Raw genomic sequence first — 16,438 nt, 5'->3', positions numbered from 1 at the left:
GGAATTCGTATCGACCAGCAATCACTGGTATTCGAACACGGTTCATCTTATTGGAAGGCGAACTCTCTATCCCCTGAGCCATCACAGCTCCGAGCATGTAACTGTAATTTGTTTTAACGGCATGTTTAAATGCAATTAAATTAAACTATTAAATATAAAATTTGTCTAAAATATAAACAATCAACGTCCACCCCAGTGGTCTGCGATAAAATTATCAGACGTTGACCGGTGTGTGGCGATCAAAGGGTTGGGGAACACTGGTATAGTGAGTCCACACTTTCCTGCAGGAGAAAAATTAAAAAGAATGAAAGCATGGACAAACACTGCTAAAAGTGAAAATGCTAAAAATAAAAACCCTCCGTACTTTGCATAACCTTATGAATTCTGATTTTTTGAATGTGTGTTCTATTCTCTGCAAAACTATTTTAAATAACTTCATTTTGAGGAGAAATATCTTTAACTCATTTTTGGACGGAAAAAAATTGCAATTTCTGTAAGAAAAAGTGAACAAACTTTGCGCAAAATATTGATAGAGAGTTACAGAAAATAATATATTTAACTATATTTAAAAAATGCGTAAATGTCTCTTTTTTTAAGAAAATAAGCAGAATAACAGACAATTAGACCACAAAGTGTTACTTTTATTATGTTTTATATAAATTACTAGGAGGCTTCGCCCCCTGCTCGCTGACGCTCGCCAAACCCCCGGAACTGCTTTCGCAGTTCATTTCGGATTGCTTCGCAATCCGATGCTCACTTTGCTCGCTCATTGGATACGTTCTTAACGCTTAGCTTTTGTATACTTTTTTGAACACTGAAGTTCCGAAAACTTTTCACTGTAGAAAATTCTAAACCTGTGCATTTCAATATTAATTTGAAAATGCAAACAGTTCACATATTTTTCTTAATCACACTATTCTAAATATTTCAGTTGCTGAGAAAAGTAACTTTTGTAAGTTTTGTTTTAAAGTCTTTCCCACCAGAGGGCTAAAACCATGTGTTGTAAAACAACATGAAATAGTACTGAACGCCGGATGTAAAGCATCGGCTTCGATGAAGATAATTTTGTGAGAATTTTTTTGATTAGACATATGATATGCTCACTACGTGCTCTTGCGCGCCGAAGCCAATCAATTAAAAATGAAAACTGTTGCCAACGCGAGAAAAGAAATATCATCGGTTTTATTGATACATACGTATTAGCGTTTTGTATAATATAGATATTAAAAATTTGAACTTATTAAAATATTACTACTGCATCAACACTGTATTCAAATAAAAGCCAAATATTCAAATATTAGTCAACATTGGATATTTTAATTAACGTAAAAAAATTAAAATTTCTACAATAAACAGAGTTTTTCATCTTACAACTAGAATTATTAATATTTTGGATAAGCTCAGTGAAAGAAAGATTAATTTGATGTTTTATTTCGAATTCAGGAAAGAAACTATGTTTGGGTGCAAAAAATAATTAGATTAGCATAATGAATTTATTAAAACACGCTTTTTCGAAAATTAAGTTTAGGCGTGGCGAAAAAAAGCTACAATGAGTAAATTTTTAAATTTATAATCACCAACGAGGCTTTATTTCTGTTAAATAAAGTATTAACGACCAATTATATTGAGTGTTTGCGTTGCAAGTAGAAATTAATGATAGAAATAAAGAGAATTAAATTTTTATCAATGTTTCTCTTGGGATTTCTGAAATAATGGATTTATTGATTTGTGTGTTTACTGTTCGAATCTAGGATTTATTGTTTTGAAAAAAAAATAACGTTGCCTTAAGTAAGAGTGCTTATAAATGTAATTAAATGAAGCTACTGAATAAATCACAAAGATTCCAATTAGAATTTTTATTATTTATTTTAAAATGTATGTGCAGTTAAGATTTATGAATATGGATTGTGTGTTTGGTACACAATTTTCGGAAAAAGCTGTTGTTTATTTCAGAATAATCATCTCAGAACTCTCTTTAGTCAAATTCCTTTCTTTCTTTTTTAAAAGTATTTGCTGTAAATATTTGTGAATAGAGGTTAAATATTTGGGGAAAACTGCTGTTAATTTCAGAACAGCCAATTCAATTCTACAGTAATTCATTTTTTTTTCCTTGAGGCCAATCAAGATTAACGGTATGATGCATACAACTTGCACCTCTCTATATTAAAAAATCGTAAAAGCCACCTGTGAAGATATTTCGGGTGTTCAAATTAACATTACATTTTGTTTTATTGCCTAAAATTTTTTAAAGAAATAGATACTTGAAATTAATAAAGCGTGTGAAAAAACGTACAATGTAATTGTAAATTCACTGTTAGAATTTTCACTCTGAAATTACGGTAAAATAACCGACAGCTGTATTTCCATCCAATTAAACAAAATAGAGAACATTTTTTACCATTACGGTTTTGAAACCGTTTACTACTAGTAGGGTTAAAAAATCATGAATGTAAATCCTTTACGGATTCTTAACCATTTACAACGAGCATGGTTTTAAAACCGTAAATAAGAAGATAAACTGGACATTGAAGCCACGATTTTGGATAGGTAATGGACATTGGAGTTAGGCTGTGGTTGAGTTGTGTTTTATCAAATGAGTCGTGGAATTAGGTTTAATTAGCTTACCTGGTTGTTTCACCTATCATGTGAGACGGGAAATACTTCATTTTTTTGTATTAAACAGCTTCACACATAGATAGCGCACATAGATAGCGATGCTGCCATCTATGGTTGATGAGAGTATCGTATTATAATAGTCTAGGGTCACAAATAGGGAAGTGCAAAACAATGGAAACTGTGTGTATTGAAGGGAATGAAATTGAAGGGAACGCTTGTACACGAATCCCGGTTTTGTCGGTCCTCAGAGTGTTAGGTTAGCCTTCTCAGCTATACTACGTACCCAGCTGCATGGAACTAATTGGCTTCATTAGGTGGTCCTAGTTGGTTCAATAAAATTCTGGCTGTTTAACCGTATTCAGTGAAAGTAGTCAATAAACTGTTTTTCACATAGTTAACTTTTTGAATACCATCTTATTAATGGTTATTTGACTTTTGTTTGAATATGGTAAAATAACACTTAATTAAATTGTATTTAACCATTTTTTCTGAGAAATTTCTATCAGTGTTAAACTTGTTGGAAAAAATATCATACCCCGCTCTGGTTACCCGACGACCTGCACGCAAGCTTTAATTTGCAAACATTAGCATGATATTATTTCTTAATCGGTTAAATTTTCTTGATCTAAATTCTAGTTTTTTCTTCTTCTTTTATACGAAAACAAATATAATTTTGTTCTTATAAGTCTGGTACAATTTTATATAAGAGAGAAATATCGAACTTTGCTTTAAGTATTGTGTGAATTATTTCTTAATAACTTACGTCGCGAATCTAAGTATTGTCGAAATGCCGAACAGTTTTGGACGATGTGGGAGCATATGTTTCTTAAAAAAGAACATTGAACTACAGTAGGGAACCGATTATCTGGAACGATCGGGACCATCTCTATTCCGAATAACTGATTTTTCCGGTTTTCTGAATCGCTACAAAAAGCCGTTTTTTTTATTGTTAAACCAAACTAAAAAAAAAATAATAAAAAAAATTGGAAATAATCTTAAAAAGAAGGAAAAACGATGAAGTAATACACTAATGATTATTTCCAAAATGATGGTAAGGTAAACATCTCTCAAAAAAGAAAGAAAAATCCTAAAATCTTATGAGGAAAAAAAAATTTTTTTTTTAAACGACGGGAAAATTTATCGAATTTTGTTCCGGTTTTTTGGTTTTCCGGTTTTCTGATTTCCGGATAACGGGCTCTGTACTGCTATGTTTCAGTACCTGAAGAGCGAGGGCAGCGATCTATAAGGGACTCCGAATACTGTCTCGGGGAGTGAAGAGCGATATCGAGTTGTGGATGGTGGGCTACATTGAAAATATAAAACATCAGTTTTAATACCTTATATTTATTATTTATTTTTAGGCAAAACTTTCTATTGTAAAATCTGTTGTTTGATAACTTTAAACTTAATAAATATTGTTATTAATGATTTAATCAATTAAGATATTAATTAAAGCAATAGAATTAAAGACTGGAGTTTTTTTCTTCCTAAAATTGAAACGAAATGCATAAAGTGCTCGATCTTGCGATCTAAATGCATAAACAATGTCGCGATAGCTAAGTGCAACAATTAAATGGAAAAATTATAAAACTATGCACATTTTATTTACAAGATAGTAAGAATTTTAGTAGACAGACATATTGTAATATCAGGCCTTCTTTATTTACGAGATACTATTTGATTTCCTTTTACGGTTAGGTTAGCCTTAAAAATTACATTTCAAAATAAATGTCTCCTCAAACCCAAATATGCTATTTACATTTCACCCTTTTTTTCGAAAAAAATTAATTAAAAAGGGTATTTTTTTCGTTACTTCTTTTAATTTCATTACCCTTTTTTATGTCACTTTCTTTTTTAATTACGTTGCTTCGTTTTCTGCTATTTTTTTTCTCGTCGGCTGGTTTATTTCGGCATTTTTATTAGATTTGATGCATTATACTTTTCCTACGAATATAACTTGTGCTAGGGGCTTATGGCCCCTGGCTCACTATCGCTTGTGTCCACCCCCGGTAAAGCTTTAACAGCTCCTTTCGGATCGCTTTGAGCGCTCACCAGGTGCTAAAACAAAGTAGTTTAGTACTCTTTTTTTGGCAATATACATAGACTGACATTTAGATAATATTCGGTCAATAAACTTATATGTCCTTAGTTATTGAAAGCAATTATTCACACAATTGTTAAAATAAATATGGAAAATATACTGACGTACACTGCCCTGCAATATAGGAAGAGACACTTTGAGATTTGACAATTTTTTAAAATTTCTTAATGATTATTTTACAGTTTAGAGATGTTTAGTTCGTGCGATTTTTCATACTTAGCAATAAGATTTTAAGCTTTTAGTTGTTTGGGAGACCAACAAGAAACTATGAAAGAAAACAAGTATTTTTGAGCACCTTATGCCAGAAAAATTAGCAATAAGCTTGTAACTTGTATCGATTACTTTAATTATTAATTGGAATAATTGTATAAAATTTCGCAAACCTTGACTAAATATTTATAGGTATATGGACATTTTTATAAAAAACTAATTTTTTTTCCTTACATTTTTTTTCTACAGCCTAATAAATAATCAATGGAATTAAACAATATTTTTGGATCAATTTAAACTTAATAATAAAATTATTTATTACAATTTTAAAAAAAATTATTAAAAACTGCGTAAGATATAAATTTAAGTTAGCTCTTTTATACTGCGCATGATCAGAAGAAAATTTAAAAATAATTTTTCTTAATTTTGCAGTGAATCTTATGTGGCAACTAATGAAAATGTTTGATTTGAATACTTTAAAATTTAAAATGTTTCAAGAAATTTTTAAATAGTTTTTGTACTTTTTAAAAGAAAGCTCAGTACTATCTGGGATTTTCTACAAATTCTATTTTGTTTCATTGAACAAAACTTAACAACAAATAATAATAACTTACAATAATCACCGGAAACCAAAATGTGATGGTATGAGGAAAAAAACATACTTTTAAGGGGGATGATCCCTCATAATGCCAGTCCCATATTTAATAAATCTGGTTTAATAGTACAAAATGAAATTTTAGGAACACCCCTGATCGTTTGGAGCTTTCTTTAAAAAGCAGAAAAATTACTTAGAAAGTTACTTGAAACTTTTTAAGATATTTATTTCAAATTTTTTTTTATTAGTCGCCAAATACGATTTACTAAAATTCTAAGACAAATTATTTTGCTTTAACATGCTCAGTATAAAAGAATTACCTAAACTACTTATATCTTGCACAGTTTTTAAAGATTTTTTTAAAATTTTAAATAAATAATTTTGTAATTAATTTTAAATTGCTCCAAAAATATTGTTTGATTAAATCGAATATTTATAAAGTTATAAAAAAAACGTAAGGCAAAAAAAAAAAAATTAGTTTCTTAAATAAAAGTCCAGATCTCCATAAATATTTACTCTATATTTACGAAATTTTCTGCAGTTATTAAAAATAACAACTAAAGTAACCGATACAAGGTAAGCTTATTGCTTAATTTTCTGGCATAGGTTGTTCAAAAATACTTATCTTCTTTTGTAATTTATTGTCAGTCTCCCAATCCTCTCAAAGCTTTAAATTTTATTGCTAAATATAAAAAATCACATGAATTTAACATCTCTAATGTTATGAAATAATCCTTCCAGCATTTCGTGAGAAATTAAAAAAAATTTCAGAAACTCAAGGTGTCTCTTCCGTTGCAGTAGGATAATATACATACTGTCTCACTAAGTAAAAATAAATTCTTTCATAAAATAAATTTAGACCAAAAAAAAAAACTTATCTTATTTTTAAATAATACTATGCAACTTATAACTTACAACTTACAACGGATTCATGGTAGATATCAAAAACTTAAATTTAGCGCAATATTTATATGTTTTTGCCTTTATATATTTTTGTCTCTAAAAAAATAAAAATTGCCTGCAATTGTTTACAATCGGGAGTTCTTCCTGCGTTTGGCTATTTGAAAATGAACCAAGATATATGAAAACACACATGTAGTGCTAAACAAAAATTGGGGTAACACGAAGGTGACGTCATTAAATAACATGGTTAGGCAAAATCATTACACCTAGAGCCCCTGAATTAGACTAGTATAGTAATAATCCTAGTATAGTAGTCTTAATTACAGCAACTAAATCATCATTGGACACTTTGCAATGAAAAATGCCTATGCTGATGCTTAATATCCGTCTGTAGTAACTAAAAAACTAAGCGTTAGCATCAGCATATCTTCTCTAATTTAGGTTTGTATGATATTATTTGTAAAAAATATATATAAATAGGCAGGCTATACGATAAGCAAAGAGCTCGCCGCACTTAACTATACTCAATACTCAATAAATAGGTAGGTTTTGTTTCCATCTTTTTACTACTTTGCTCTTTCAAACTTTATTGCTCAGTTAGTTTTATTAGTTATTTTGGTTGCATTTAAAATTAGTCAAATAAAAATAGTTGATAAAACTTATGACCTGCATTTGTACTATAACATTACAATAAGTAAACGATGCTAACTTCATCGATGCTTTAACATCAAACGATGTTACATAAAATGTGTCATATATATCCCAAATACTTTAATATAACACCCGTTTTATATTCCTTATCAGTTTCTTTCCATAAAAAAATATATGCTATTTTTAATGGAGCTAAGACGCTGTCGGTGCCACTGTTAAAAAATAAATCCAGCCTTTTTTGCGAGGTTGCATTAAAAATTATTTATCGAAATTATAGAAATTTTGATCATAGCTTTCAATTATATAGTTGATAAATTTTCAGTACATCATATATTTTTACAGAGCATAGTTACGAATTTCAAAATTTATCAAAATTAAATTTAATTAATTTAATTAATCGGAATTCGAAGTTTTGTTTTTTAGAGATCCATGCAGATTTTTATCAATAAAACATTTTAAATTTATTTTACGATTTTTTTTTTCAAAAAATATTTTATTCTCTTGCAAATTTTTAACCTGTTTTTGAAAAAAAAAATCATTTTAAATCTGAAACATTTAGCCGAGGAAAATTTTTAAGTTTATCCCATTTATAATGCATATAGAAGTTAGGATGGAGTGACAACTCCAAACCAAACATATTTCCCGTAACATCTTGAAACATTCATTATGATCGCTCATCATTGATTCATCCCATAGTTTATTGGTTACCACCTACCGTCATGGGAAGAGATAGATAATGTATAAACAAGGAAATTTGTTTCTGTTCCAGCTAAAGTGGACGGTGAAAATGGTTTTATCCATCAAGAGGGCTGGTTTATCGAATTCGGCAGATGTTGTTTGCTTATCAGAAAAGGAGCACTTTACTTTATCGATATTTCATAGACATTTCCAAGAGAAACCTCCTGTCTTTTATTCTTCCTTATAACCATGTGACATTTTCGCTATTCAGTGACAGTCATTGTAGGAAGAGCCAAAGCGATATAAAAAAAATAAAAAAGAGGAAACATGTACCAGCAGCATGTGAAAAAAAAAAGAACGTAAACCTAAGTGCCCGTGTCCGTGGTGTGTATTTTATGAGTACATAAAAAAGGGATACAGATACAAATAAAGGAAAATATCTTAGTTTCAAGTCATAGGATAATTTGAAAGATATCATTATCTGAGAAACTAAGGGTAAATGCTTGTTGCTCGCTTCTACATCATCTTTATGGTGTATAATAAACTGCACTGTAAATTTCTGAAACGTGCAAGAACATAATATCGTTAATGGCACTGGTTATCAAATGGTGTACCGCAGACTCCTAAGGTTCCGTAAATTGGGACTTTTTTTAATACTTCGTTTGGGACTTTTTTTTAAAAACTATAATAGGTTGTTTATTTAACATTATGGTTATTTTTTTGAAATTAAATTATTTGTGTAAAATTGCAATAAAAAGAAAGATCAAATTTCAGAATATTATTTTTCATAATAACAATATATTCGATAAATTACAAAGAGGATTGTATTACAAATTATTGTAAGAAATTGCAAATGATTGTATCAGTATTTCTTATCAAACTTTGAAATTCAAAATAAAATAAATTCAAGAATAAAAATTATTTTTCTCTGATAAGCATTTTCAGAATTTATAACAGTTATTTTTTGGAAGCCATAATTCAGGTAATTCTAATCGATTTCTTTTTTTACTGTAAGAGCTAGTTGACTTAACTTAGACAGCAAAAACATCAGACTTAAAAACAGTAGCTGCTGCAGACTTGAGAACTCAAATGCCTAACGTAAAACCTAATTTTGAAGTTGTTGAGTTTTTATTGTTCAATTGTTGAAGCAATTTATTTTTATTGTTTGTAAGGAATTTATAACAATTTATTGTACCTAATTTATTGAAGTAATGAAATAATTTTGTTCACATTAAATATTTCTGAAATAATTTGGAGTTTTTCTTTTAGTTCGAGCATTTTCTATGAAAGCTATTGAAGGTTTTTTAAAAGTCAGGGTTCGGTCAAAAGAAGTTCGATCATTTAGGGTTCAGCAGCTGACAAAATATGGGAACCGCTGGTTTAAGGTATCCGACTGGATGAAAATCGGAAATTTCGATTTTTTTTCTTCTTATTGTCTATATTTGAAATTTAGTTCGTTTTTTAAAACCTTTTAAAATTTTGATCTCCAGTACTTAGAAATGAAATTTTTAATCGTATGGTTACAGACGAAATCGAAACCGGAAAACAGGAAATTAACTCCTAAAACCGAAACTAAAACGTTTCAGTCTTCTTCTTCTTTTTTCTTTTTCTTTTTTTTTTTTTTGTCTTGCTTTGAGTAATTTAATCCTTATTTATTTGAAGAAAAAAATTTTTTTTGACAAATAAAATTCATTTTTATAAATTAATTTTCGACTTGTTAATTTCTTTTGTCAAAATTCTCTTACAGTTTAGTAGTATTTTCTTGCATTTTAAATGCATTATCCGAGTAACGTGGATTTTGAGGAACTACAGCATAAGATGGAAATAGAATTCACAATTTTCTTCTCCTTTTTTTTGTCGAATTTTTTAAATGTCAGCGAAGTTTCGAACTAAAAGCTAAGGCATAAGCGCGAATTCGTTATTTTTATCAAGTTTTAAGCAAGAGTTATGTAAGCAAGAATCAAAAGTTCAGTATTAAACAATGTATTTAGTTCGATTTTATAGTTCTTTTTAAGATATTTGTTTAAAACACAGGTAATTTCATTACGGATTTAGAAAGAAATATTTAGAAATTTATGAATTTCAATTTATTGTAGAGCTGTTAGTTCGACAGGAAAAATTTGTGGTTTTTAAGCTCAAAATTGCCATTATTTTGATAAGTATTTTATTAATTTTTAATCTTTCATTTATAATTTTAGCAAAACCTGCTTACCAAGCATAAAATTAAAGTTTAAATTCAGCCTTTTTTAAAAAAGAGTTACGTCGAAATCAGTCGAATTCAATATATTGTATTAATATATTTAAAAAATTTAAAATTGTACAATGTTGAAACAAGTTATCGTACAAATCAAACTTGACACTTATTATACTACGTTATATGGTTCAATTTGAGTAGGAACATATCTTAATTTAACACCTTATTAAACAACAAATTTGTACTATAATATGACTCAAAAGTATAGACATAGAAGCTCAACGTTGACACAGTTCCTTCGACATATTCTTTCTTACAAGCATGAATGAATAATTCGTAATTATAAATTGGGAAACTTCATTTACTTTCAAAGAATCAAATACTTTACTTTTGTTTCCATCTACGCTAATTCATTTATGATCTGTTTTATTCGATAGCTTGATATCATTTCATCTGTTAAAGTAAAGTGTTTTGTTCTTTAGTAAAAAACGTAGTCGCATCGAGGCTGCAGTTGACAAAATCGAATTTAGATTTCGTAGAAACTTAATAAAGCACTTTTAAATGAGTTTTTCACCAGATAATAAGTTATACTAAATACTTCACCGTTCTATTAACTATTTCGAGGCCAAATAAAGATTATCAGAGTTGTCCGAAGTTAAAGGCATTATTTTTTATGTTTTTAAACTTAGTCCACTGTTCTTTGATATATCTGATTTCTTGATATGTGCTATGATCATTATAGCATAATGTTTCATAACAATCAGATATAAATACTAATTAATACATTATATTTGAAATATTTAATTTCTTTGAACTTTAAAATAAAACGTATACAACTCAAAAAATTCTAAATTTAGCATTATGTAAAAAAAACATCGCTACATGTATATACACTCTCTATTAAATATTATATTTTCTTACTATGCATTTACTATTTTTACATATTGTATATGGTACGGTTAAAGTAATAAATAATGTTATAAATGAGGTTATTATTAATAATAACCAAAGAAGTTTGGTAAGCGGTTTATATAGCATTGGGGCATGGGTATGCCTCCTTGTATATGTTTCACGGTTAAAGTGATAAATTCGGTAATTATTAATACAAACCGGTCAATATTTATAATAATAGGTTCTTTTGGTCATAGTGAGAAATAAAAGAAGGGGGGGGGATTTCTGGGACGTGATTGATCTGTGGTAGAATAACGCTTCCGGGCAGAGGGCCGCGAGAAAATAAAAATAAAAAACATCACAGTAAGGAATCAACTAGAAGGGTATAGGCAAGCATCTGAAAGTTATTTTTTCAGTTTAAAATCATTTTGGTCCCTTAGCGATAGCAGTTAGTGTGGCAGATCACGATACGGAAATACCACAATAAAAACGCGAAAGAATGACATGGTCTAAACTTCATTGGTTATTTTTTAATAATTACCAGTTAATGGTGATTAATTCACTTAAATTATTCACTTTCACCGGCTAACTAGGTAATTATTAATATTGACCGGTTAGTATTAATAATAACCGATTATTCACATTGACCGTAACATATACACACTCACATACTCGCTAACATATTTCCCACTAAGTTGACTATTTTTTAAAATTTCGAAAATTTCTAAATTTTTTTTAATTAATTTTTTCAAAAATTGAGAAAGGTGGAGAAGTATTTTTCTTTTCGGCAGGTACTAAACTTCCGTATTTATAAGACATTTCCAAGAGAAACCTCCNTATATATATATATATAAAAATTTCTTGCACAAAATACAGTGTTTGAAACAGTTTTTTAAATATTTAATTATTTCTTGAAATTTCATTTTCAAAATTATTGTTTTAAAACAAATACTACTACTATAATTTTTTCTTTTAAGTGAAATTTGTTTAGTATTTCCTTATTTCTCTTTGTAACAAAGGATATAATGTGATATTTTGAAGAAAAACATGAGAAAATTACCGAAAAAGTGCTTAAAATTGCGACGATTTTCGAGTTAGTTGGAATTAAGGGGTAGAAACTCGTATTAAAAGTTCACAAATAAAACGGTTCTTTCAGCACATCAAATTTCAGCTCTGTAGTTGGGTTTCCGTGGGCTTCAGAGTGCCTTGCGCAATATTGTGTACTATAATTTTAGCAGTTAATATTTCGAGGAGTAATAATCAAACATACTCTCTTAACATTTTTCTGTATATCCCATGTTTTGAAATGTTTAATTTGTATTGAACTGAGATTTTATCGTATGGGAATTTTTGATAATAATTTTCATTCTTACAGATGGCGCTCTGTGCAGTGATGTATTGTTATTTAACATTAAGATTCCATTCTGACATTGTAACGTTAACATTATTCTTCGTTACTGTTATTATCTATATTTTCCTTTCATAAAGCTCTTTGTTATAACTTATGCAACTCACTCATCTTATATGGATTAACAAAGATACGAATTTACGAATGAATGAATGAATAACCGTTGAGACCGTGATTATCGTTTTTCACATCCCATACTCTGCACCTAAGTCTTATTGTTACTTTGCTGCAAAACAAAATTTAAAAGCTTCAAAACACTCTAAGTTGAACACTCTAGCTATAAAACGAACACTCTAGCACAAGTAAAGTTGAACACTCTAACGATTTTTTAATATTGCGAAAAAGCAAACAATATTTAATGGATTCATTTTCAACTTAATAGTGCTGTATGTTGGTTGCGTCACATTTAAGCACTTATGTGATTATTGAAATGCGTAAATTGATTTCCCTTTTTAATAATCTCATTTTAATACGTGAATTGTAAATTTTTCCTTGAAAAAATTAACAAGGTGTTATATATTTCAAAAACGTAGTAGAAATATCTCATTAAATATCTTAATATTCATGAAAAATACAATCAAAATATATTCTCCTAGAAAGGAGCATGTGCCCTTTACTACTTTTTCATTTGATAACTTTAGTGTTTCTAAGGGCGGAGTATTGAAATCGAAATTTTCTTCCCTATTTCCTGACTATCTAGTGAGCTCAAATCTCTACTGGAACTCTGAACCAAAATGCAACGTAATTTATAATATTTTGCTGATTGCTACAATTGTAATCTATCACCATTTTATGAACAAAAATACTTATCAATAAAATGTCGATTGCTTTCTAACTTATTTTAGAGCTCTAATTTCAACTTCAGTTCTGTGTTTGATGTCAGCATAAATACAGTTCTTTTTAAATGATGCAAGCAAAATTACTGACGCAAGCAATTTACAAAATTAGCAAAACTAGCAGATATTTAACTAAAAAGCACAAGGAAATAAAAAAATAATAATAAAAAAATACCCGCTTTCAAATGAATTGAAAAGAAGAAAGCAGTTGTATTTTTTTAAAACTGAGTACGAAAAGCGTAGGAAATCAATTTCAATCACTATCGAAAATCTCCTTCACATCATTCGAATGTGATGTGATCGATTAGCCGATATAAAAACACTATTTTAATTTTTTTTAAAATTTGTCCCATTCCCCTTGCTGTCAGGCTAACCGTGGAAGGTTCTCGTGGTCTTCCTCTCCATGTAACGCGAATGCGGGTTAGTTTCATCAAAAATTCCTGCACGAAGGCAAATTTCTCCCAATACTTGTTCCCTTGTCTTCTGGATTGGGTTCAAAATTACAAGGCTACGGAGTTGAACATTAGTAGTCGTAAGCCCAAAAATTGGGTCGGCTGTTCAACGACGGTTATAAAAAAATAAATTGTTCCATTATTTTATCTGGGGATTAAAGAGAAAAACAGCTCTGTAAAATATCAGCTTTCTCCAAAAAATAATGTTCTGTTGTATTAAAGATCTATTCAAAATCTCGACTAAATACCCAAATATTTCGCAATTTTCCCGTAAGAATGGATTCTCATAAAGAAGCGTGTGTTTTTTTTTATTCTCAATAAATTGCAGCGGTCGGACGAAAGAAAAACAGAAAAGAAAAAGGCTGTAAACCAATTACCCAAGATTGGCATTCAGCCATACAACTCAACCCTTTCTAATCGGGTTACAGCTTGGGGGCCTCCTACTACGCGCAGGGAATTGTTTTCCTTAATTTATTGTCCTAGAGTTGGTGATTGTGAAAATGGCACCTGTATTAGTTGCCTTCTTTGTTTATTGCTATCAGATGAGAAAGGTATGCTAAGGGTTTCTCTGTTGTGAAATCGATATTATCGATAGCATACCTATAATAGAATAAAAGTTTCTTTTGAAACGACCCATTCCTTATTTGTTGGTATATTTTTCTGGTTATTATATATTTGATGCTTTGAAAGAAATGCAATTTATTAACTGTAAAAAAGGTTTGTTTTAATTGTAAGAGTACTGAACAGAAATAAATAGATTAACCTTAATATAAAAAAAAATAATTTCGAAAAATAAAATGATTGAAAATTTCTATCGAAAATTGATTTTTTAAGCAAGCTAAGAAGCTGAAATATTTATTTAGTTTTACATGTATCAAAAGTTTACAAAAGAAATGACTGAAAACAATTATTTAGCAGAATCAGAAAATATCGGACGCTAACATAGTTTTTCGAAGCCCTTTCACCAAGAAAAATAGAAAAGCCACAGCTTAAGTAACCTTACACTTGAAGCAAAGATATAATCTGAGTATTAAAAAGGATATATAACTAAAATGTTTTCAAAATTATTGAACATTTAAAAAATCGCCAACTTGGCTCAAAATTTCCACCTAGATGAAAATAATGGAAAATTGCTGTCCATTTTCAGTTTCATTTTATTTATTTCATTTTATTTTATTGTTTATTTTCAGTTTTAGCAAATTTTTATGAGCTTAAATAATGTAGCATTGGAGCAAGTTTTTTAATATTAAAAATTTAGACCACAAACGCTTTTCCTTCTCTATAATGGCAATTTGGCCAGTTTCAAATTAAATAGATAGGCTAAATTTGATTTAACAGTAATGAGTAACTGTTGCAAACTCACAGCAGTTAGGAAAATAGCCAATCATTTGCTAAAAAGCATAGTTTCATATGACGACGAAATCTTCGAAAAACGCCTTAATAATAAAAAACTTATTAACGCAATTTTTTTTTAAATCTTTGCAGAGAAAATAGTTGTTTATAAATTAATTAGCTTGGAAAATGCAAAATACTTAACTACCATTTCAAAGCTTGATCTGTAGGAGCTTTTTCTACTAGATATTAATTATTGGTTTATTTAACACCTTACTTGTATAATAATTTTGAAGAAAACGTTTATAAAATGCCTATTTTCTTATTCAAGAAAATTGTATAAAATTAAGGATACAATATATGCATTCATTTTTAACGTTTTGTTTAATTTTTAGCTTGAAATAATGATGAATGCTGACGTATAGTTTAAAATAAACTATGTCTAAACACATTACTGATAATCTGGTACTGACATCTGATGTATAGATTGAAAAGTAAACATAAGGAAGGCATAAGGAATAAATTGTTTTAATATTATTGGTGCACTACTTTTCAACAATTCAGCCTGATAATATCACGGGCACGAGAAATAAGGGACAAAGCTTTACCACATCATTTTGATGGGAGTGAAAGGGAAGGGGCTAATTAATTATCTTTTCTTGAAAACTTATTGTTTCAAGATATATATGGTTTTGAAATAACCAAATTAATGTTTATAATTTTCATGAAAATAGTTATTTTTTCTAATCATTTTTCAAATAAATTAAAAGGCGTTGAATTTCATTGGTGAAAATTATTTAGTCTCAACATTATATCAAACGGGCAAACATGGGTGAAGTTTACGCTCTAAAGTGCTTTATTTTGTTTACTTCTTCCGTCTTGGTTCAGAGCACCATTTTATTTCATTCAGAGCATCAATGGCCCTGGAATTGGCACAGAAGAGCGGATTCTGACACTAGAGATTTAAAATCCATTAATTATTTGTAATTATCCAATTTTTTTTCCTTTCACAACTCTATTAATATACTTTTATGCTAAAAGAAAAAGAAAGTTAGAGGAAAAACTGGATTATAGAATACAAATAACTAACTTTTATATTTGTCCAAAAAATTTAAGTGGCAATATTTCGGTAGATTATACTTTTTAATATACTTTAGATGGACAAAAAAACTTTAATAAAATTACAGTACTGTATGGTAGTAACTTTTCTGTTAAGAAAAATAATTGTAATTAATAAAATTAAAAATATACGTTATTTAAATTATTTATTTCATAATTTTTCCCTTAGAATGGGATCGATTTATTGTAAATTGTAATCTTTAAAATTAGACTTCTTATTATCATACATAAAGTAAAATATTCAAAACTGAAAAGTAAATTCAACTGAATGGATGGTTTTTAAGCCATGCTCTTAAGTATCATGACGAAATTATCAAATTTTAATTCATTTATCTAATATTATCACATATTGTTAAACTATATATCATTGTTAATGCTACCAAAAAACCATTACCCAAATGCTTCGGTAAAAATTAACGAGCTCTTTGATGTTCAGAGACAGAGTCAGAAAC

At 28.9% G+C, this 16,438-nt stretch overlaps 1 protein-coding gene across 1 annotated transcript in view; it reads left to right on the top strand.

Moving 5' to 3' along the window:
• Positions 1–16,438, top strand: part of LOC107457223 (G-protein coupled receptor DopEcR) — a 52,711-nt gene that overhangs the window by 24,155 nt on the left and 12,118 nt on the right. The window lies entirely within an intron of this gene.

Source organism: Parasteatoda tepidariorum, chromosome 4, assembly GCF_043381705.1.
Source record: "Parasteatoda tepidariorum isolate YZ-2023 chromosome 4, CAS_Ptep_4.0, whole genome shotgun sequence".
Taxonomy (NCBI): Eukaryota; Metazoa; Arthropoda; class Arachnida; order Araneae; family Theridiidae; genus Parasteatoda; species Parasteatoda tepidariorum.
The sequence above is the reverse complement of the archived record's forward strand: the minus strand, read 5'-3'. Positions and strand labels throughout refer to the sequence as shown.